General features: G+C 39.1%; 2 long non-coding RNA genes and 1 pseudogene across 4 annotated transcripts; 2 read left to right on the forward strand and 1 right to left on the reverse strand.

Annotated features, from left to right (window-relative positions):
- Window positions 1-14: 14 nt before the first annotated feature.
- On the forward strand, window positions 15-14,166 carry LOC146435707 (uncharacterized). Of its 2 annotated transcripts, XR_014852363.1 has the most exons (3): window positions 15-153; window positions 9,409-10,436; window positions 11,851-14,166. It is a non-coding gene; the product is annotated as an uncharacterized LOC146435707 (long non-coding RNA). The 2 variants fall into 2 exon arrangements; XR_014852362.1 differs by lacking the exon at window positions 15-153 and having other exon boundaries at window positions 7,702-10,436.
- LOC146435708 (interleukin-1 receptor-associated kinase 4-like) lies at window positions 158-6,372 on the forward strand (annotated as a pseudogene). The gene is made up of 6 exons (XR_014852941.1): window positions 158-490; window positions 2,017-2,161; window positions 2,903-3,063; window positions 3,719-3,783; window positions 4,037-4,150; window positions 6,364-6,372. The product of XR_014852941.1 is annotated as an interleukin-1 receptor-associated kinase 4-like (transcript).
- A 3,533-nt stretch (window positions 14,167-17,699) lies between the features above and the next one.
- LOC146435709 (uncharacterized) lies at window positions 17,700-21,674 on the reverse strand. The gene is made up of 4 exons (XR_014852365.1): window positions 21,485-21,674; window positions 20,239-20,361; window positions 18,909-19,020; window positions 17,700-18,813 (listed from the first exon to the last, which is right to left on the reverse strand). It is a non-coding gene; the product is annotated as an uncharacterized LOC146435709 (long non-coding RNA).
- Between the last annotated feature and the right edge of the window lie 435 nt (window positions 21,675-22,109).

Consider the following 22,109-nt stretch of genomic DNA (forward strand, 5'->3'; position numbering starts at 1 on the left):
GCGCCGATGGCGTCAGCACCACCGGCGGCTGAGCCCCGCCCTGCTAAAGGGGAAGCATTAAAGGTGGAAGGGAAGCGGTGCGCCGGTAACGCCTGATGGGAAGCGGGCCGCGCGGGTCGAGGGGATCGTGGCTGCCGCGGCCTGGAAGCGACGGTGAGGCGTGAGGGGACTCCATGTGGCTCCCGCCGCCGGCTGCGGGCTGCAGGGGGCGCTCGCAGCCGGGAATGGTGGGCGGGAGCTGCGCCGTGAGGGAGCGGGCGGCTGCGGCGCCTCGCTGGCCGGCCGCGTCCGGGCGAGCCTCACGGGTAGCCCTGAGTCCCACCAGGAGCGGAGGATTGGCGAGCTCGTGACGGATTCCACGCACGTCCCCTGCCTGAGCTACGGGCTCGTGAGGCGGCTGGCAGAGTTCATCGACCCGCAGGAGGGGTGGAAGAAACTCGCGGTGGATATAACCAACCTGTCCGGTGAAAGCAGATACAGCCAAGTGCATGTAAGGTCCTTTATAAAAGTCCTGTGACGTAGACTCGTGCATTACCCGTTTAACATAAATACCTTGTCAGTCGTGGTTTCCATCCCTCTGCTGTAACTTGCTGCAGTCTGTGTGCCCCTGGGCACTTATATTTTACAGTCCCGTTTCCTTAGGGAACTGGAGGTAATTACTCCTAATTGTTCCACAGTTCCGTTTTTAGGCAAGTCCCAGAGAACGGACTAAGGCAGTTAGGAATGATTATATACAGACAAAGGTATTTTTAGTAATACAGCATTGGCTGCATAACTTTCTGTACCCTAAAGACTAGTAGCCATTGACTTTATTGTGCCCAAGAGACAGCTGGACTGCAACTCCTAATTCCCTGTTTCCAAGAAAATGCCCAACATGTTAGCTCGAAGCCTAAAATTTACTTGAGAAGTAATACTGACAATATTTTATGAGCACCTCATTGTTTGAAGGGCTTGTTGAATCCTTGTTGACGCTGTTTCAAAGGTTGCAAGATTTTAGATGCTGTGTGTATCATCCTGAGTTTCCAGTCTTTTCTGGTAATGTTGGTATTAAATCTTTGTCTTTCGGTAACAGTACTAGATCAGTCAGAATACTGGATCTGATTTTCTTCTTAATGGCCATTTCAAAATATTCAAAACGGGGTGTGAATGCCAAAGGGACGAAAAACAATTATTTTTCCATTTGTTCTGGGTCTGACTTACCCTCTGTCTCTGGCTGACATTCTCATTTTTTTGTTAGTCCAAGGTGCCAGTATATTATGGATCCTGGACAAACTGCTGAAGTCATGTGGTTTTCCCCTAGTTTTTTCTCATATTTTGCAGCTTTTATGCTGGTTTTGAATCAGCATTTAGGTTTTTTGGCTGTACTTTCAGAGGATTTGTGAATTTGTACAGTACATTCAGAATTTTTTCAGTGTGGGTTTTTTTGTCATTTGCTTTTAATCTCTTTCCTTTTGTGCTTCTTGAGGTCACTATTTTTTTTAACGTTGCTCTTAACTTTTTTTTTAAGGAGATTTGAGGCATTCATACATATGGGAAAAAGCCCCATGTGTGAATTGCTTTATGACTGGGGAACCACAAACTGTACAGCTGCTGATCTTGTGGATCTGTTGATTAGGAATCAGTTCCTAGCACCAGCACACCTTTTGCTTCCAAGTAACTGTTACTCTTGTACATTTTGTACTGGTTCTCGGTTTTCTAAGATGCTAAAGAGCTTCACACTAACTTGCAAATCAGAAAGAATTAGGTTAAAATAACCAAAATTGGATATATTTTCCATTTCCTGTCACTTGTCATAACAGTTTAAATAAGAGTTTCAAGCTTCAATAAGAGTGCTGGAGTTTACACATGGTGGCAAAATATAACCTGGTGATTCTTATATGTCTCCTAATATTCAGAAATGCTGGCATTAATATTACTTGGGTTTTTTTCTGCTTCCTAATGTAACACTTTTTCTAAATTCCCTTTTCAGAAGCTGTGAGGATGCCAAAAGAAGTTACATTGCCTCTTTCTTCACAGGAAACCTTACCTATACATGAGAAATATGTACAGGAAAAAGAAGGGGCATCTGTAAAGTCTGTTTTAGCTCAGACTACTGAGAAGCAACGTTCAGATCCTTCCTGCTTAAGTGAAGAAAACAGCAGCTCACAGTCCAGTTACACAGGTAGGCGCTTACTTTGGTAGAATTCAGTGCTATTTTTTTGCTGATCTGTCCTTCACCCCATGTGAAATAAGTCATAGCAGTGCATGAGAGTGATGACTCTATTCCTCTCATGGTGCATCTGTGGGAAACAGCATCTTGTATCTTGCCAATAAGTCACCTACTGTGAGGGAAAGCTTAACTGTTAATTAAATTGCAGTTTCATTAGTGCCACACATAATCCTGTTGCCCTTTTCCAATACATATTTAATAGACTGTTCAGCATCTTATGCTTTAAAACTAGATTTTATATGTCAGAAATGACTAAGAATTCTGGAGAAAAGATGAATAAAGAAGGCATTTTAGGAAAGTTTGTGGTGAGCCTGTTGCTTCCTAAAGGTCCTCTTTTGTGTTGCTGCCAGAAACATGATGTAATCTGTGTGTATTTTTTTACATATAAGGCAGCGTGGCTCTCTCCGTGATCTGCATGTTTAATTTCTACTACTTGTATCATGAGTAGGAATAAAAAATACAATCAGATACCTGCTACTGTGCTAGTTGTAAAGAAAATTATTCATAGCTAATTATACACATTTATGTGCCTTCCTTTTGTTTTTCTGCTATCTTCATCACAGAGCTAGAAGTAGGGCCCCACTGTCTCAGGTTTTGTGCTATAGCAAGTTTTTGTTTTACAAGAACTGAAGCAGAAAACTTTTTCTTTAAGTGAAAACATAGCTTTGTGCTAAATATCAATATGTCTTTCAGATCTCTGTAATTTTTTGTTTCATGACTTGGAAAGCATTACACATAATTTTGATGCCTCACCAGAATCAGCTGGAGGTAATAAACTGGGAGAAGGTGGCTTTGGCATCGTGTTCAAAGGCTACATCAATGGCAGGAATGTGGCTGTCAAGAAGCTCGTTGCTGTGAGTTGTTGCCTCAATTTTTAATTTTAATGACTGTGCACTTTATAGTATAGACTTATATATCTTGTTTATTGTGGAAAGTGTTGAATGATTCATTTCAAAAAGTGTTGTCACTATGTTAAACATGAGTTGAGTTGAGAACCTTATCCTTAGTCCCATCAGTGGTGTGAGTCGGCACAGTCACAGGAAGTCATTCTTGCCTTCCCTGTAGCTTTCCTTTGAGGGGCTCAGGCAAGCTGCTGGGAAGAGCAGAGTGCTCCCCCAGTTGTTTTCCCTCCCACCCTCAAGAAGTGGCAGAAGAGAATGGGTCCTAAGGAAGTTTCCATTTCAGATTAGGGTGGAATAAGCTAAAAAGCTATTGTCACACAATTTGAGTCTTCATTGTTTTGTGTGAACAATTAATTTTTTAATAAGTAAGGGGGTAACTGCAGTGGAGCAAGTTGGTGACTAGTGAAACTAGATCCATTTGTCCAATAATATAGTGTTCGAAGGAATGAAAAGTCATGTTCTAATACTTTATTTTTGAGCTGAATATAAAGTGTACTGTAAACAGTTAACTAAGAAAGGCTTCCAATTTTCTTTTTTTCTTTTCTAATAAACAACTGTGCATTTTAATTTGACCAGTGATGTTAATGTCAAATACTTCCTTTTGCAGATGGTTGATGTTAGTGTTTAGGACCTGAACAAGCAGATTGAGCAAGAAATAAACATAATGGCAAAGTGAGTACACCATTACACAATTTTTGTCTTTCTAACATAGCTTGTTTCATGTTAACTGAAAATGTTTCTTACACAGAACAATTACATTTTTGATGCTTTAAAACAAACAAATTTTTATTTTAAAGCATCATCTAGCTTTGTGCACTAGAGATGAAACAAATAATTGGGAATCACGTTCTCTTTGCCTTGTGTTTTTCTCAGATGTTGAGAGTCTTTCAGAGCACATGAACAATTTTTTTTTTTTTTGCTATAGGTGTCAGCATGAAAATTCAGTAGAATTACTTGGTTTCTCAAGTGATGGTGCTCAGCCGTGTCTGGTGTATGAATACGTGACCAACGGTTATTGCTTGGCAGACTTGCGTGTTTGGTAAGTGAAATCTTTTCTAGCTTCCAATTGCCTTACTTTGCTAAAGTATAGGAATCTATGGAATGTCTTTTAAATGGTACTGAACTGAACTGTGATGGCCAAATGATGTTTTACTACTTTCTTCTTGTGTTCTAGAAAAAAACATAACAAGTACTCTTCCAGTAAGATTTTATGCAAATGTTTTAGATAGATTAAAGTCAAATCAGGCTGACAATACAATGTCATGTACCAGTACTTGAAGTGTCCCAGACCTTGGACTGACTATGCCTGTGTGAAGCAGTGCGGAGGGTGTTCCCACTTCTGATGTTGGCAGGTTCTCTGCCAGTTTTTGAGATTCTGCTTTGTGAAGTAGCTCTTTGTTCACTGTCCTTGTGATGGTGGTTATCATGCAGTGCTCATAGTCTGCTTACCTCTTTCTGAAGTACCTAAGTAAATGTGAGTTTCATTTTTAAAATATATTATTTTGTGTAAATGCTTCTGATACAATCAAATACTGGATCTTCTAGCCATGGCCTTAAATAAAAAATAGGTTTCTTTGATTCAGTGAGGCAACTCTATGTATCAAGGACACACAGTCCAATAGTAAGCCAGACTTAAAACTAGTAGTGTAGTAGACTTAGTGTAGTAGACTAGTGTCCATGTTAGTTTGCTGAAGGAAAAATCTGCTTTATATGAAGCAAATGCAGCTTCTGAGGTTGTAATCTGGTGAACATTTTGAATTGGTGCTACTTCAGCCGCCCATGGCCCCAGACCTAAAAATGTTTGGCTTGCTTTTTCTTCCTGCACTGATCCTCTGGTTGTACTGGTTCAAGTGTCTGTTAGTTGGAGAAAGACCTGGATTAGGGAACTGATCAGGCTGATAAAAAATACTAGGTGAAAAAAATACTTAATTTTCATCTGGAGATATTTCCTTTCTAGGGCTGCACAAATACTTCTGTCCCAGTGGGAAAGAAGTGGTGCTATGATGAAAATGGGTAGCAGTGCTTAGGGAACAGACTAGCTCTGTTTGGTAGCACTGCTGTCTCAGTTTGAATTGATTCATTTGATTGCACACCCTGCTACATGTGGAATTATTTTATTTTTTTAACAGAATCAGTGCAGATGAGAGACTAAGTCTTACTTAAAGACAATGCAAGTTTATCTGTAGAGATGAGCAGTGCTTAACAAGGATGTATATGAAAATTCATCCATGTAACTTTGGCCATTATCATCAAGTGAGCTTAAAAGACTGGTGATAATTGAAAGCTAAAGGAGAAATAACTGAGTCCTTTACAAGGAAGACACAAATTTATGACATAAAGAATCTAAATCAGAATCTATAAATCAGAAAAAATCTTTTTCTAATAAGACAGGTGAATAATGTACTTACTTGAATATGTGTTCTTGGTGATAACTTCATTTTGTGACTTCACTGGATGCGTTTGATGCATGGACTCTTGTGTCATCTTCAGGTCTGGATGTTGAGCAGGTGAGGGAGGTGATAGAATGGTGAGATACTGTAATCCTCTTCCCTTGGCCACTGACAAGATTAAGAAGTGGTTTTGAAATGGTGTCCCTACTTCTGAGTTTTACTCAGTGGCATGAATAAAGCTAAACTCCCGAGAAATCCAAAAGCACTGGAAGATTGACTTTTTGTTGTTAGTGAAAGCTGTGGATTGCTTTGAATTATTTGCTTTGGGTTGAAGGCTCTGGTATCAGTGCCAGTACGAAGCGGCAGGTGCATTAGATTGCAGAGCAGCTGGCCTTGTAGGGTCAGAGTTGAGCATTAACTAAGAACATTTTTTGCAACTGGCAACTTGATCTAAGGCAAAATACAAGGAAATAATGTAATGTGACAAATGCATGTATTTCTGCCCAAGTCAATTAAGAAGTGTACGCTGGTAGTATTTTTAATGATCTACTTGGAAACAACAAAATATAGCAAGAAGTCACTTTTGGGTTGTGGGGTTTTTGTTCGTTCGTTTTAGTTTATATGAGTATATATATATAATTTCATATTTTTACTTGCCTTTCCTTCTTCTTAATCAAGGATGACGCTCCACCAATTCCTTGGAATGTAAGATGTAAAAATGTTCAAGGTACAGCAAATGGCATCGACTTTTTGCATGAAAATAATCATATTCACAGAGATATTAAAGGGTAAAAGCTGCAGACTATTGCTGTCTGCATTTTCAGGTTTTCATTTTTCTTTTTTGTTTTTTGTCATTCCCCAGACAACATAACTTTAGAGAGAATAAACTGTAAAAAGCATTGCTTCAGTCAAGGGCAATCTTCTGCAAGTGACCTCATCACCATAATCTTGTCTGTGCCACAAGGACATGACCAATACAGACTTTGAAGATAATTATAAGGCTAGAACCACAGAATTGCTTAGGGTGGAAAAGACCTTTAAGATCATCAAGTCCAACCGTTAACGCAGCACGTCCACCAGTAAACCATGTCCCCACATGCCACATCTGTGTGTCTTTTAAATATCTGCAGGGATGGTGATTCCACTACTTTCCTGGGCAGCTTCTTTCACTGCTTTTGGTGAAGAAATTTTTCCTAACACCTAATTTAAATCTGCCATGGCACAACTGGAGGCTGTTTCCTCTTGTCCTAATACTTGCTGTTTGGGCAAAGAGAGCAATCCCAACCTGGCTCCAGTCTCCTGTCAGGCAGCTGTAGAGTGGTAAGGTCTCCCCTGAGCCTTCTTTTCTCCCAGCTCCCTCCGCCACCCAACAGCTTTCCAGCTGTGAGATTTTGCATTGTAATTGTAATCTGTGTTCTAAATGTAATACATAAATTGTAATTTGTATCATAAGCTGTTACTTTCAAATAGTTACTCGAGTGCCATGAGAACACACGAAGTTCTGTCATTTCACAACTGCTGCTAGTGAAGAAGCTGCTGTTGAAGAACAATTAATTTTTAAATAGGGAATTTTTCAGCTGAAAACACACCTTTTTTGTTTCCTTTTCCTAGAACGTTTCTTCAGAGTGTCTCCTTTGATTCACTTCTATTTTTTATGAATACAGTAAAATTACTTCAGTCAGGTTCATGAAGTTCAGGGTTCATCAATGATAATGAATGTTCACTGTTTGTTATACCAGAGTTTTTTTCTAGGAATATCAGAACTCAGAAAAGGTGAAGGTTTTGTTGTACAGTTTGGTTGGGTTTTTTTGATGTTTTGTTGCCATTTGTTTCCCCTCTCGTGCTACAGTTTATTGTATTAGTTTGTTTTTTTTTTTTGAAAGCAGCCTAAGTCTTTGAAGAAAAGCCCCAAATGCCTTACTTCTTCTGAGTATTAAGGAGCAACTGACTGATTGGGTGTAATGGATGAATGTTTCAATAACTTTCTGGCTTCTGGCAACCCTGCTAAATACAGGCAACTTCAGTTTCGTGACCTTTCAGCTTGTGAGGAACAAGCTTTTGCTTCAGCTGCCTCATGTATGTGCTTCCTGCTTTGACAATTTATGTTTCTTCTTTCTTCCCTGCTTAAGGTTCTGGACAAGTATAATGACTGGAGGGGATGCACTTTTTTACTTTACCTTACTTCTAACTGCTGTAAGTTGATCATATTACAGAATTGGGTTTTGGGGGTTTTATTGTTTGGATAATATTTTGCAGCTTTTAATGTGACTAGTTCAATAAATTTGCTTGGTGCTATGAATAGTGCTGCCAGTATCAGATGAAATGTAGATGAAGAGACTTCTAAGTTACCATCTAACCATCTAAGAAGGTTAACTTCAGTCTTCGTTTTGCTGTGACATGGGGACAACATTCACAAACACACAGGCACTAGAACAGCCTCTCTGGGCTAGAGGGGATGTGGTTTAAGGGGTGTTCTCACAGTCATTCATAGTTTTTTTGCTTGGTTATGCCCAGGAAATAATTAATTTTTCTTTTGAAACTTGAAAATTGCAGTAAAACTTGCTTTTGTTGTGCTCTTTGTGGTGTGTCAAAAAAAAATGACCACTCTTTGGACTTGACTCAAGTTGATAAGAAGCTCAGATTTATGAAGTTGTGGTCTTGTTTTTTTTTGTTTGGTTTTTTTTTTTTTTTTTTTTTTGTTTAGGAAGTTGAGTTTTAAATAGGAGACCAGTTGGTGGATGATGCCTTGACAAGTGTTTGGTCTTTTGTACGGGTCATACATCTAGCATTATTTACAGCACTTCTCACATCAAGTGATCCATTGTAACTTACAGCTGTGGTAATTTTCTTAAAGTTCTGTAAACAAGAAGGGGGAGTTAGAAATAACACTTACTAGAAACTTGTATATGTTTTGTCAGGCTGTGTGGCTTTCTTACAGTTCCATCAAGGGGATTAGAAAATGAGGATTACATAAATATTAAATCAAGTTATTTTAAAATGGTTCTAAGTGCTACAAGTTTAGACCCCAGTAGATTTCTGCTGTAATTCATCCTACTGAGTATTTCATGAAAGCGTTAAAGTCTTTGAGATGAGCCTTATTTGTCAGGGTTGCTTTTTTTCAGGAAAGTAAAAGCTGGAGGTCAAGTGAAAAAACAGCACGTGTGTTATTCTAGCAGTAACAAGTTTTCTGGTTTTCTTTCAAGACAAGAATAAGAGTATTATTATTATTCATTTGGCACATGAATTTGTCATGGTTGACATAGTATTAGATAATAATACTATAAATTATAATACTAGATAAATAATAATATAAGATATATAATACTATAATGTATATGTAATAGATATAATACTATAAAAAGCCTGCTTTTGTTCATTCTGAGCAGAGATTTAGACCATAAGAATTATACTGTGATCCATTACCAGTTCAGAGCTGAGTGTTAGATTGTCCCTCCTAAAGCCAAACCATAAATGTAACATAATTGGTCTGTTAAAAAAAAGTTTTGTATTTGGGGCTACCTTTGTACCTTTGGGGGTAGGGGAAGTGTCTAGTTTTTTAGCTTGTGTTTTGTTGTTCTGTTTTTTTTTTGTTTGTTTGTTTGTGCATGCATGTGCACACAGGAAAAAACATGGATGGATCTTGCAGTCAGTTCTTCATTTATTTAGAGGAATAAATTCTGAAATTGAGCAATTTCCAACAAAACTAAATTTATATAACTTGTTATATGAGTAATGTGTAAATATCTTAGGTTTCAAGATAGTCAAAATAGCGGTTTGCATTTGGTTACTAAAGAGTTATTATATATATATATGTCTGTTATGAAACCTATTTACTGTACTCTTTGGAAAATTCTCTTTTGTTTTTTCTCCTCCCTCCCCTCTCCACTGATGCAAATACTTTATTAAGCAATGCATATGTGCCCAGAATTTCTGACTTTGGCCTTGCAAGAGCATCTGTAACATTCACACAGACAGTCATGACTGAAAGAATTGTTGGAACAGCAGCCTGTGTGGCACCTGAAGCTCTGCGAGGAGAGATAACACCTAAATCTGGTATCTTCAGTTTTGGAGTAGTAAGTAGAATGTGGGAAGCAGTATATGACTTGCTTTGTAAATGATAGGAGTGCATAAAATCAAGAATGTCTGATATTAAATAATTACTCTGGTCTATAATTTTTCTTTTTCCCAATAGGTATTTTCTTAAGATAGTGTTTCTAAACTTTGATTGGTTTAAAATCATTTGAATATATTCATTTTCTATGTGAAAGACCAGAGTAAAATAATATTCCAAGTTCCAGGTAAATGTTGTTTGAAGTAGTGTGGAACATTGTTTCTGCTTGCATAGTATTACACAAAAGCGTAACTCAGGCTGAAAAAGAAAATTCAAGGAAATAGTCCAAAATTACTGTGCTTTACTATCTTCAGCACCAAAAATACAATGTCCATGTTGGATTTACCTTAAAGCAAAAAGACATGAGCTTCATATTTGGAAGAATAATGAATCCATTATTAATAGATCCAAGATCCTAATCACCATTGACCACTTCCTTCATGGCATTTAGTTTCATGGGACGGTAGGCCTGACCCTGTGTCTGAATAGTTTGGAAATCCTTCCATCGTGCTGTGAAGGAACACCATGTAGAGTGAGAATAATTTGTGTTGAAATTTGTATGCCACACTCCTAGTAACAGTTAATGAAAATAAAGGTAGTAACAACAATAACAACAAGGAATTGTATAGAAAATCGTTGGACAAACACAGATCCTGGGAGCATTTGTTGACAGGCTGGAAGTCATGATCCTTTTTGCAAATCATAAATATGCTGAGGGTTATTCTATGCTTCCTTTTCTCTTCTGATTTTTTTCCTCATAGGTCTTCCTATAAGTTGTAGCGGGTCTTCCTCCAGTGGATGAAAATCAGGAGCCACAGTTGCTGGTATGTTCTTTATGCTTTCTGCTCCCCTCACATTGCTCCAAGATCACCTTATATGAAATCATAGTCAGTTAACAGGTTTTGAGACAATCAAATACGTCATCAAAATACATAGTTGTGAAAACAGCTTTTATGTCAATCTTTCTCTTAGAGGAGAGGCTGAAATTTCTATCTCTTGGCTGGTAGATTTATTCAGCCCTGAAGGTCATCATCTTCTAATCTGATAGTAGAATTCTTTGTTTTGATACTGCTTCTTATTGTAATACTATTGTGCTTTACTAGTATACTCCAGATACCCTGATAATTCCTCATTCCCTGAAACATTTTCAACTGTTCATCTCAGTTGTTTCTTTATGGTCCTGTATCAATTTCAATCTTCAGCTTTACTAACAATTTGCATGTACTTTATGCCTTTAACCTTAGTGAAGTTTGAAATATGGGCTTTTTTTGCAGAGTGAGAGGTGGGTTGAATTTTCTTTACTATTCTTTGTACTATACTTTTGGGACCATAAAGAGACTGGTCAGTGTAAGATCATATATGGCATCCTTAGCTTGAAAGAAAAATTGCAAGGTAGTTGAATGTTGATCAGCAATTTCAGACTGACCCACAGAGGATGTCAGAAGATCTGCCTCTACTCATTGCCTCTTATTTATTCATTTATGCTTCCTCAAACAGTATGTGTGATTACAGATAACCCATTTCAAGTGTGTTGGAACGGAGCACTTTTGGACTAAACCAGTCAGATTTAAAATGTGATTTCAGACCAGAAGTTTTTAGTGGATACAGCAGCCACCGAGACTGGAGACAGAAGTTTAGTTTACAGAAAGACATTCATTTATAGAAAGAGGCTTTATAAAAGTGATTAAAAGAATTATACCAACTTAAGCTTGCATATTAATGGTTATTAAGTAAACATAAGATACTTTATTGATCTTGCCTCTTCTCTTAAAAGAGACAATACTAGAAAACTGAGTCTTGAAGTGGGAAAAAGTTAAATCTGTATGATGCTGCTTAAAGAAATTTGCTTTATGATGTGTTAATTAAAATGGTATCTAGTAAAAATAATAATAAATTATCATTAATTTATACTCTCATTAGCTGTTCAGATACTTAAAATGATATCTGCCCATTGGTTTAAATTCTCTTGCAGTTAAGTATAAAAGATGAAATTGAGGATGAGGAAGCAACTATTGAGGATTATGCTGATGAAAAGATGAGTGACTGGGATGTACCTTCAATATGTAAAATGTATTCAATTGCTGATCGGTGTCTGACTGACAAAAAAACCCAGAAGGCCAGATGTAAAGATGGCATGTAATCTTTCAGATAAAAAAAGGCTTATTTTTGGTGAGTTTTTGTGTGGTTTGCATGTGGTTACAGTATCAGTTAATTACATTTCTGTCTGTTCTTTTGCAGGTCCAACAACATCTCCAAGAGATAAAAACTTGATAATGTGTTTCTTCTATATATTCTATATATATATATAAGAATATATATATATTCTTCTATATATAAAACAGACAACTATTTCTGTAATGGAGTAGACACCAGTATCAAATATTTAATTAGTATTCGGTGCAACATTATCATCTTTTCTGCTTTCCAGAACTTTCTGGACACATGTAAGGTGAGCTGTTGGCTTGTCAGCAGCTCTTTCACATATCCTCAGCTACTCGGCTCTTAACACAAGAAAACTCTTTCAGTATTAACAAATTACAGTGCTGGTACATCATCTTCTCCCACAGGTTTTTAAATGCATTTCCATGTTAGAATCTGATTCTTTTTATTTCCAAATATCAAGTATGCCTGCTGCAAAGACAGATGACTAACAGGGCAGAATGTTTTTTCTGCAAGTTGCTTTCTTGATCGGGTGTACTAAACCTTGGTCTATTGAAGACAAAACCATTTAGTAGCTATAAATGGTACTTAATGTTATCTTTTTGAGAAATGACAATGGCATTACTTACTTAAAACAAGCTTTTGCTTAGCATTCTAGCTTGAGAGTTCACATTAGCATGAATGGTCTGGTCGTGTTAGTGAATGTGATTATTATCAAAAAGTCTTCTTGGCATTAGTTGTAGTCAAATGAATGCTGCAAGACATTTTTAAGGTTGTTTTTTTCTTTCAAGGATTCCTTAACAAAGTAGTTATCTTGCTGTGCAGATGCATTTGGACTTGCAAATGCTTTTTTATGGCAAGCTCTGTGATGGCAAACCATTTAATTTTTATTCACAGGAAGACTCTTTGCTACTTTGACTATTTTATGAGAGGATTGAGTATTTTTAGTACTTTAGGAGAGGATTCCATATGGTTTATAAATACAGATGGTGGCTTTTCTTAAAGGGGTCAGAATAATGATGTTAACACCAATTCTGCATTTTACTTATACAATAATTAAGCTATTTTTGAGATATATATATGTATGTATGTATGTACATTAAATAAATACAAAACTGGACTTCTAAAAGTATAACATGGAAAGCTTTTAAAAATAGAAACACTGACACATCAAAGCAGACTAAAAACAGAATGAAAGTGACTAGTAATATTCCAGATACTTTGGACTAAGTATGAACCACTGTAAATGAAGTTATTTTCTTATAAACTCACTTTGCATCTCATGAACTTTATTAATAGCTAAGGGATAGGAAAGCAGTCTGGCCTACAGTTAAATTTGAAGTTCTGTGATTATGTGTGGCTTCATTCAGGAATATATATCTCATTGCAGAAAGCATGGGATTTCTAATTTATAGATATAATTAGATTTCTGGCTCTTAACTAGTTTTGTATGGACATTTTTAAAGTGCTAGCTTAATTTAGAAAAAAGGATCTACCTAATGGCTACTAGCTTTATTGAGTATATCTTTTAAAAATCCACTAACACAAATGAAAACTCTGCATCATTACTTCCTTCTGCTATTAAAACTTTGAGCCTTTGATATAATCATCATTTTCTGTTGCACACATTTCTGTTAATAACACTATGCTAACCTCACTGCATGGAATAAAGCTGAGCAGCTCTGAACCTGGGCTTGTGCACAAAAAAGCTGCTGTAAAGCTGAAACAGAACAAAATCTGCTGAAGCCATTCTTCAGTTTTAAGCATCTCCAGCTGTTAGTGAAGGTTTCTTACTAGATGATGCCTGCTTTTTACTATTCCCTGGAGCTCGAAGACATCCATAGTGTTGTCCAGAATGTGTTTGCTGTAGCAACGCCCTGGTCAGGTGTGCTCACCTCTGGTGTGGTAGAACGTTTCTGTTCATGCACCAACTGTGATACTCTTTAGTAGCAGTAGCAGTAAGTATTAGGAGAATCTCAGCTACAAGCATGTGAGTTCCTGCTCTGTCCTACTCTAGACCATTACTGTTTGCAGTGCTGCTCGTGGCAGTTTGTTTTGGCAGTAGTTTTCCCTTCACTGAAAATGAAGCATGTTAGCTACCATTTCATACAATTTAGGAAAAAGTTTTTGAACTTCTTTAGTATTATTCTAGCAAGGAATGAAAAAAAAAAGAGGTGTTATTTAGGTAAAAGTAGCTAACTTATGTGTGAACTGTTTTTTATTTTAACACACAGGGGCCAAGGAGAGGGAACTTCTCTTTCCCACCCCAGATTTTTTTTTTTTGAAGTCTTCATACGGTGAAGTCAACATCTGTAGACACTAACAGGGGTAAGAGCAGCTGACTTCGGTTTCCTTTGTTCCCGGAAAAAACATTAAATTATGCTAGAATACGTACTTCTGTGTGTTAGTTACTATAATAAGGCTTTCTAGGACATGAATCAGTAACTTGAGTCATTCAAGATATTTGTAATGGGATGATCTGATTGCATAGAACTGGAGCTGAGAGAAATCCAGTACAGTTCCTGTTAGGTGAAGAAAGCTCCTAGGTCAGGAGCTCCTAGCTCTGGGACAGAGCTAGGGCTAATCTGGCTGGCCTAGATCCTGTCTCACCAGTCAACTACTTCAGCATTTTAAAAGGATAGAACTTTTTGAAGGGGCTTAATGTTGAAAGCACAAAAAGCTTAAGAGAAAAACACCTTTGAATCCTGCTATGGAACCTGCAATGCTGTTTCTAATATAGTGATTTTTCTCTATTAGCATAAGCCAAGAATTCTGTTTTGCTCACCTCCCTTCTTACACCCTGCAATCCCACGGGAACTTCCTGTTACACAGTCTGACGTTAGAACATAGATCTTTTTTAAAGAGACTATGAAATCATTCAGACAACACCAAGCTAAAGCATCAATCTTTATTTATAAAGCAAATTACAAAACAGATAAGGTAAACTTACTTAATTTCAGCATCTGAACATGGCTTTCATTGAATACATAGACACAGTAAATCAAAAATTTTGTTTATCAATGTGTTTATCTGAGCAACAGAGCAATTACTACTTTGATTAGTTTAACCTTTGACAGAAGTGTTTTAAAAGATCAGTATCTCCCTACCTTGCCACATTAACATTTATTAAATAATTACCTGTCCTGTTAATTAACTATTTAATAGCTTGTGAGTTAAGTACAAGCAGCTGAATTGCTTTTGGGCTTTATAAAGGCCAACAACAAATTGAATGGACACTTTCAGTTATTTAATGACTAGAGACAGTTAAAGGAGCAACTTTGATTAATGCCCACATTTTGTGCTGGCTCTGAACATTCATGAGCAGAAGTGGAGGGAACCACGTGAATGTAAACACAATAGATCTTACAAAAAGAACGGACACTTACTCCTGCCAGGAGAATAGCTACAAGAGGTCTGGAGAGGCAGCCAGCAGTGCAAGACTTCATACAATTCTCTTTTTGGGGAAAGCTGAGGGGGAGGCATGCTCAGGCTATGAGTGACTGCTGGCTGGACAGGGGTTTATCCACCCACACAGAGTATTTTCATGTAAGATACATTACAATGTCTGGTTTGGGCTGAACTCTAAAGCAGCTCATCATAAATTATGCTCTTGCATAATCACTTAACCAGCTCTCAACATCCTCCTGATTAAGTTTTCCATCTTCTATCCTCATCCACCTAGGACAGGATTACAAAAAAGACAAAAAACAAACAAAAAAACCCCACAAGACAAAACAAAAAAGCCAAAACAAACATCCAACAAAACCCCCACAACATGCACACGACCATATCAGGTCACACTGTTCATTATTTAAAACAATTAGTACTAAAAAGTTGAACTTCATCTCAAGAAAGTGTAAAGATGTATGTGCACTCTTGCTAAGGCTGGCACATGGGCAGAAATATTAAATTCAGACAACCCTCTAGCAGTAATTATTAACTGCTACACTCCTTAAAACCAAAACAAAAACTCCAAAGTGAATTAGGTGTTGCAAAGATTCTGAGTTAGTCTAAAAATAAATTTAATTACAGTGTACAATGAGCTGCACACACAGTAACCGCATTTAGAAAACAGTGACACTGGCCTGACATGTAGTATACAAGAAATACTTGAAAGGCCAGTTCCTTACCCTAGAGGGAGAAGGCAATAGGCAGGAAAAGAACACAGGAGCTAAGGGCAAGCAGATTAGCTGAGGATCAAGAGCTATTGAATTGGACTGAAGCAGTGTGTAAAATTAAATGAAAAAAGCTGAGTCAAATTTCTGCTGCATATAAAAAAACCCACAAACCAACTGTTGCAATCTTCACATTATATAGTGCAATCTCAGATGTCAGTTACAAGCTAGGGTCATCAAACAGAATAATAGATACAACAATTTTTATCAGGAACTACTAGTGTCAAAACATTATTCCCTACAAAACTAGGTTAAAATCCATCTTCCACCAGGTAAACACACAATTCAGCTCTATAATGCTCACACGCAGCTGCCAGCATTAGCGCCGCTTCCACACCCAGACACACGCGGCTGCCGCGAGCTGCCATTGCAGCAGCCTCCTCCCGGGGACAGGAGCAGCACCCACACGTCCTGCTGGCTCAGCCCGGACTGCATGCGGCACTCGCAGAGAGCTGCTGGCAGCTGAAATTCTCCCTGCTCGCCCCGCCTGGCAATCCTGCCTGCAGCTCCTGCCGAGCGGAGCAGCTCCGTCCTGCCGGGTGCTGCCGGCTCCGGGCAGATCCCGCCCTTCGGGCAGCGCGCTGGCCCCGGCAGCTCCGGCGGCTGCCATTCCTCGAGGATTTTGTGTTTTCCCGCCGTTCCCCGGCGCGGGCGGCAGCGCGGGGCGGTGGCGCGGGGTCCGGCCAGGGAGCGGAGAGGAGCGGGGCGGTGCGAGGGCGAGAGGCGTCCCCGTGGCTGCCTGCCGCCGCCAGCGCGGATCCCGTCCGCCCCCGGCGCCGCCGACCGCACAGCCCGCGACCCCACAGCGGGAAATGCCACGGAAAATGGCGCTGAAAGCGCTGGGTCGGCGTCAGCTTCGGGCCATAGACTAGACAGACGGGGGTCCTTCCCGGGCTGCCATCTACCCGGCTTTTCTACCCGCTCCCCATCTACCCGACCTCACAGCACTCAGTACAACCAGTTTAAGACTGCAGGATTTCACGTTTTTCTGTGAAAAGAGGTTTTTACACTAAAGGGACAAATTCCTAATGAAGCCATTCCCAGTAAAAGGCATTCCCTCAGGCAATGAGGTACTGCCTTACTTCTTCTCACACCGACAGGTTTTGTGTGGATTTTTGCCACCACCACGTAAATGCAATAAAAAATAAATTTTCCAAGACGGACGTCTCAGAATGCAATGAACAGAGTAAAAGCCATGGCACTATTAATGTGAAAACAAAGATATTAAATAGAGGGGTAAGGAGAAGACTCTCTTCTGTGACTGAACAGAAACAACTTCCAAGTTAAACTAAGACAGAAATTGGCAAAGACAGTCGAAAACACAATACTAGAGAAAAAGATGCATTTATTCAGAAGAGCTGCCTTCCTTCTCAATCATGTGAATTTGATTCTTTTTTGAAATAAGTGAAAGAAAGGAGGTGAAAAGGATACTGAGTGCCACATCAAATATACCTTGGCAGCTGCTATTTGGACTAGAAATCACATTGTGCCTTTAATTACATCTCATCTGTGCACTACAAAAAATGAGGAGGGGAAGGATTTATGGAAGATGTCCCTGCTCCCAAGTAATTGTCCAATAAATTCCCGTAGTCTGAATTTGTTGTACATTTACAAAGAAGATGATTTCCAAGGGATATGTTCTCTGTGCTGTTTAAGGCTGATAGTGCTTTATGATTCAACAGTATCCAACATAACCACCACATATCGTGTATGGGAGAGCTAAATAATTCACAGGAAGGGGCAGCTCACCTGTGATCAAAATGTGAGACCAATGCAGAGACTCTGTTAACATCCTGAAGTAAAGAAAAAAACTACCATGTTACATGAAGTTAAGCTCCTTGGATTCTGCACCAAGAATTAGCAAGTTCTTTCCAGTGATAAACCCTACAGGCACATGGAGAAACACTTAAGTAATCTGCTATTTTACATACATGCTTACTGTTAATATCGGCTGTGTTAAAGGCAGGCATCAGCAAAGCACCATTACATTATTTTCATTTTCTCAGAATGCCTCATATGTTGCTAATACCACAGATATTAAGGATGCGTAAGAAGCTCTTATCCCAGGGATGATTCTCTTTCTCTCTGTAGAGTACAAGGATCATAGCCATCTAGTGATAAGTGATTCAATCTACCTTTCACGGCCGGGACAAAGGGTAGAGAAATGGTTTGCAGCTGCAGAGGACATGTCCTGACTATATGTCTTTCTTCCAGATGGGCTCTGCATTCCAGGAGGAAAATCCTCCTAGTTTGTTCTTTCCAATGGTGAGATAGCTTCTTGCATTGGTCTGGCTGGAATAAAAACAGTATTCAGGAGTATAAAGCATTCCACATTTATAAGAAAGACTATCTTATCTAGTCTAATTCCAGAGAATTTACTGTTTGAGACTCTTGGGTACCATAGGGTAAGAACTGCATTTATTTCTCTAAATCTGTAGTCTCCTAGAACACCCATTTCAACCTCACCCATTCAGTGCCACCCATGACTAAGCATAGCCCATTAGGATTTGCTGATTTAGGATTTAGTGTCTAACTTTCCACTAAAACTTAACAGTGTGCGTTGATGAGTGAACCTTTAGACACCTTTTACACTGATGCTTGTATGGTGCTTTCTGTGCCTTGGAATGGTTTGAGACACCCATCATGGGCAAGATTTTCAAGGGTCACTCTAAAGCTGGTGTTCTGATTGGTGTGCTGATGGTACATTCTCATTCGGTCAGGAAGCAGGTCCATGTGTAACAGTGAGCTAAGTGACACTGAAAAGTCCACTGGTTTGGTGGTCATGGTGCCAATGGAATCTTGTGAGCAGTACTTATGTGTTACACACTCCCAGAGATTGTTCCAATTCCTGTCGGCGCTGCTGGATCTGAAAGAAAAAGACACACTACAGTTCAGCAGATTCAATTACTCACTGACAGGAGATGTGTTTGTAAGTCAACACTGTAGGTATTTCTTTCATACCTTGCAGTAGAAATATCTGCTCACAGCTTCTTGAGACCTCATGATAAAATGGCTTGTGATAAAATTCGGCTCTGCGTTCTTCCTCTGGGTTTCCAACCACATCAGTCATCAACTGTGACAAAACATTTTTCACCATAGCTCTTCTACCACATATAGAAACTTTCAGATTCACCCAGCGTGAAAATTTATCTACATTACACATAAAAATGTTCAGAACTGTTCTGAAAGCCCAAAGCAAATGGACAGTGTGTCCTTACTGGGAAAACAGGATCACAAAATCCCTCCAATACAATTGGAGGGAACCTTTAAGCTCATCCAGTTCCATCCCTTGCCGTGGGCAGGGATGCTTTCCAATAAAACAGGTTGCTCCAAGCCCTGTCCAATCTGCCTCCAGGGACAGAGCAGCTGGGGGTTGGAACCATTCTATAAAAAAATAGAATTCTAATGACTATGTCTCCAGCATCACAGAATCACAGGTATATAGAGTTATTGATATATTTAGCAAAGCAGTGACATAGAATCACAACTCTGATGCCAGCAGGGCAGAACACTATAGAAAAGGCTCTTATGGGAGCAGTTGTCAGTCAGGCAAAACTATGAACAACTAGTCCATCTACATAGTTAGAGAAGCTCCACAACACCCTCGGTTATAAGTTCCTCAAGTCAAAGTCTGCTTTATTGAAACATTCTTCAGATGTCTGTCCTCTTTCAATACAATATAAATAATAATAACCATAATCTTAACAGTAGATTTTTGGAAGACTATTGACTTAAACTAGGCATTTTTGTAAGAAACAAACAATGATTTTATTAAAATAATTTAATGGATTCATTAATACAACTGATTTTGAGGCATCTCAGTTAAAGACAGAAAATGTGAAACTTTATGAACAAATTATTCATTTTTGCTAGCAACCAACCGTGCTTCTTTATATTCCATTCCTTGCCCATCTCAAAGATAAGTTCAAGGACAGCAAATAAAATTCAATTATGAACCAACAAAACACAATCGTGTTCTTGTAGTGCAGGATGCTCCTGCTGAGTTTTACACCGCTTTGATTTTACAGAATACATCAGCAAACCCCTGCATTTCGATCTTACTGTCTGGCCACAAATTGACCTAGCACTGGCATGAAGCACCACTGCTCCATGGCAGCTGGAATACAACCTCATCTGTCTTTCCTGCATACTGTCTACTCTGGATTACGGTAGTCCACTCAAGGTCTGTCTTCCACCAATTATCCATCCTTAGCTATCCACTCTATGTACGTTTAGATAAAATTATTCCATTATGGTTCCACTATTCATTCTTTTCCAAACCTTTGCTCACCTTAAGATCCCTTCTTTGGGACCAGAGGAGGTCTTGGATGTATCCTTTGGGATCCTTGGATAAACTCAGCGTGAAATCATGTTGTATTTTTAGCTGATTTATGGACTCAATTGTCTCATGAATCTGACAGAAAAAACAAAGCAGATATTCTTTAATTTCTCCCATGCTCCACTGACCCTCAGGTCACCTCTGTTACCACCTTTGCCAGAACATTTACCCAACCACAACCAGTCAATGGAATATATTTATTTTCCTGACCTCAGTGATACAATTCAACTTCCCCGTTCGGCATCTCTAGTAATATAAATTCCTTGGATAATTTGCAATTTGATGCTTCTTTAAGAGTGTACTCTTACTCAAGTTTAGTGTTTGCCACATTATTAGGCAAGGATTACTCTGATGGGTGCCAGGTCACCCAAAGCTAGCTTTACAACAAATCAAAATTTAAGCATCAAAGAACATATATTTTAAAGCATAAATTTATAATAACAGTGAGCAAAACAAACATCATTCTATTGTCTTAACAATAAAAATTCTCACTGCCTATATCAGTATTTCAGTTAGTCCATATGCTCCCTAAAATTAATAAATTTTCTCTCTGCTAATGGAGTGCTTTTATCCTGAATAGATGCTATCTGTGTGGAGGGGAAAGAAGGTGGCAAAGAACAAGTTCTTAAAGTTGTACCACCAAAATGCATCTGAGCCTGAACTGTCATAGGAAAGGGGGATCCCATCCACTTGCAGCAGTGCATTAACAGTTTCCTTAACCCAGCAACATTTCTTCCAGGGACGGTTTCAGTCAGATTAGTAGCTCCAGAACTGCAGTGTCCATCATTTGTACCAAGCTAAGGCTGCCACAGCTACACAGCTAGTTTTAGGTACCACTAGCAAAAGCTACTCCTTTGAAATTTTTTAAAGAACCACACACATAACTTGTGTGCAACTTATCTGACTATTCTCTAAGAAGCTAGAGAAGGAAATGCATATTTTTTCTGCAGGTGAGCAATAAAAATACTAATTACCATAATGTCAAGACCAATATTTTGCGACACTATATTAGAAACTCGCTTGATTTGTCCCCTTTAAATTTTAAATAATGTCAGTTTGCTATCATTCTCACTTCAATGGACCACGTGACATTGCAAGTCCAAGTATATTGGGTTTTGATGTATGTGACAAGGTGAATTTGCTCTGTTGCACTAGGTGCCAATGGCTGTGTTTTCCATGCTGAAAGCAGTGCACTGACCTGGTAGTCCAACGTGAGGAGTAATGTGCGTCGCACGCCGACATCCCCGGGTCTCTTCACCTGCAAGCCATCTGTTTCCTGGGTAGTGGGAGTTCTGTGCCACCGACAAAGGGAAAAGCAAAATGGTTGGTCATTTTTTCACTGATGTCCATGGAGGTGCAACTTGCACAGTACACCATGCCAGGATCAGACAAGTATAAGCTTTCTGAACATCTGGCAATTTAAAAGAGACCCAACAACAACAAAACCGAACCACAACACCCCTTCACACCCCCCAGTCATTTAAATTCAGCTTTAGTGAAGAATCTGCTCTGCTGCTAGCATGCTTTACTTGTGTCCCGCTCCGCTGTAAAAGGGAGACTCGGGAAGGATTCTTGTAATGGATTTCTCGGACAAAACATGAAGCACAAACGCGGCAATATTATATCTGAGAACTGTTCAGTGGTAAAGAAGGGTAACCGTTCCGACCCAAGGGGGACAGAAAAAGGAGCAAAGAGGGGAAAAGAGAGGCGGAGAGGGAAAGAATACCAGACAGATCGCTACCGCTGTACCCCGCGCGCCCCGTCGGCGAGGTTTGGCAGATGGAGCTGTGCGCTGCGAGCTGCGAGAGTCTGCGTGGCTCCCG

Source organism: Lichenostomus cassidix, chromosome 5 (assembly GCF_008360975.1).
Source record: "Lichenostomus cassidix isolate B80296 chromosome 5, HeHo_3.0, whole genome shotgun sequence".
Lineage (NCBI taxonomy): Eukaryota > Metazoa > Chordata > Aves > Passeriformes > Meliphagidae > Lichenostomus > Lichenostomus cassidix.